Source organism: Lipotes vexillifer, unplaced genomic scaffold (assembly GCF_000442215.2).
Source record: "Lipotes vexillifer unplaced genomic scaffold, Lipotes_vexillifer_v1.1 scaffold691, whole genome shotgun sequence".
NCBI lineage: Eukaryota > Metazoa > Chordata > Mammalia > Artiodactyla > Lipotidae > Lipotes > Lipotes vexillifer.
This window is the reverse complement of record NW_006788040.1, coordinates 1176301-1178384: the sequence shown is the minus strand read 5'-3', so window position 1 is coordinate 1178384 and position 2084 is coordinate 1176301.

The following is a 2084-nucleotide window of genomic DNA, read 5'->3' as shown; positions in this document are numbered from 1 at the left end:
GAGCTGCCAGGGCTCCTACCATGGCAGGTACAACAGACGCTGTGTCTGATCCCAGCCTCACTCCAGGGGAGGCAAAGAAGCCAGCACTGGGGGGCAGTGGAGACTTCAGCTGTGGTGATGGTGGCTGGGCTTTCCACAAAGCAGAGCATCAATTGTGAGTGGTCCAATCTACCTCTTGAGCTTCTCATTTATACGTAGGCCTTCCCATGATATCTGGCTTCCAGACCACAATATCTGGTCTCAACTTTTTTGGAAGACAAGGCTACTTACTACATGGAGGGTAGATTTAAAGGGGTAGATTTAAAGAGATTTAAAGTCTGGGAGCAGAGAGATTAGCTAGGAGGCTCTTCAATTGTCTTAGTAAGAGATGATAAACATCTCAACTAGGATAGTGGTAGTGGTGATGGAGAGGAGAAAAAGAACCTGATAGATATCTGCCACTGCACTGTGGCCCCCCAATTCATATGTTAACCCCAACACGATGGTATTTGGAAATGGGGGTCTTTGGCAGGCAATTAGATTTAGATGAGGTCATGAGGGTAGGACCCTCATGATGGGATGAATGCCCTTATAAGAAGAGATAACAGAGCTGTCTCTCTTCCTCTCTCCCCCTCTCCCCACCCCCCCGCGCCCCCCTCCTCTCTGCCATGTGATACCAGAGCAAGAGGGTGGCTATCTGTAGGTCAGGAAGAAAACTCACACCAGAACCCGACCATGCTGGCGCTCTGACCTGAGACTTCCAGACTCCAGAACCAATAGAAAATGAATTTCTGTTGTTTAAGCCGCCCAGTCTAGGGTATTGGTATTCCGTAACATCTTACGGGAAATCCTAATGGACTTTCTGGCCAACCCAATACTCTGTTATGGCAGCCTGAGCTGACTAATACATGGGGGTGGAGGGAGAAGAAAGAATCAGGGTTGATTCCAAAGTTTCTACCTTGGGTAACTGGAAGGAAACATGGTGATTCCAACATGTGCAATGGAGAAGGCAGAAGTTTCCCACTATTTGAACCATGGGAAAAACCAAGAGAACAAGACCACCGTTTCTGAACGGCCCAAACAGAATCCAGAGGCCAGAACAGGAGGATGCAGTTGACACTTTTTATATCATAAGAGAAATTTCCAAAATTCCAGTTTGTCTAATTATTTTCTGAATCTTTTTTTTTTTTAATTAATTGAGTATCTTCTTTAGGAGTTTAAAAGAAAATCTCATCCTCTGGGATGCCAATCTGACAAAGGTTAAAGAAAGGCATCATCTTTCGTTTCACATTACCGCCTTACAGACTGGATTTAAAAAAATAGATACATAATCATCTGAGTTGCAAGGCTCTTTTTTAGCTCAGAGAGTAGGAGGTAGATTGGCATGCAAGAGGTTCATTTAGCAAGTATATTCCGAGTTATGTTGCCACACTGTCCTGTCAAGATTTAAATGCTGAGAACAGCAGACAGGCTTTGCCGTCCATAACAAAGTCATGTCTCAAGTCAGGAGCCCCTGGATCACTGAATCTGCTTCACCCAATACCTCCCCGGGACCGATTTTTAAAAGGATAGAATCGAGATAGGATGTCGGGATCTAGAAATCATGTCAAAGCCATTCGTATTATCATTCATCTTCCGTTGTCTTCTTTGTCACGTTGTGCCATTGTTTCTCTTTCAAATCAGGTCTTAGGAAAATATATTTGCAGGGACAGTTTTGGACATCTTGACTTGAAAGTTCCAGCAGCTCTTTCAGTAAGTGCTTTTCTGTTTCCACGGCAACCAGCAACGTTTTGAAGAGGCGGTGACAGGTTCAGCACAAACCAGCTACCATGGGGAGTGTGTGTCAGTATGTCAGCTAAAGTCAGTGGCAAAATTACCACCTTCTGGGGCTTTCTCTGACATGGCCAACTTGACCTTCTAAAGAAAGAGAAACAGAATGATGATAACAAAGTCGTTTCCGCCCCCCAGAATTCCAGGTCTGTATTCTGTTCCTCTCTCCGTCACCAAGTCGTTCAGCACTCCCACTTTGAAGCCACCAGCAGAGCAGATGTGGTGACTGCTGTCTGCGAAACATGTGTGATCACCGGGCTAGAGAGAGGAGATAG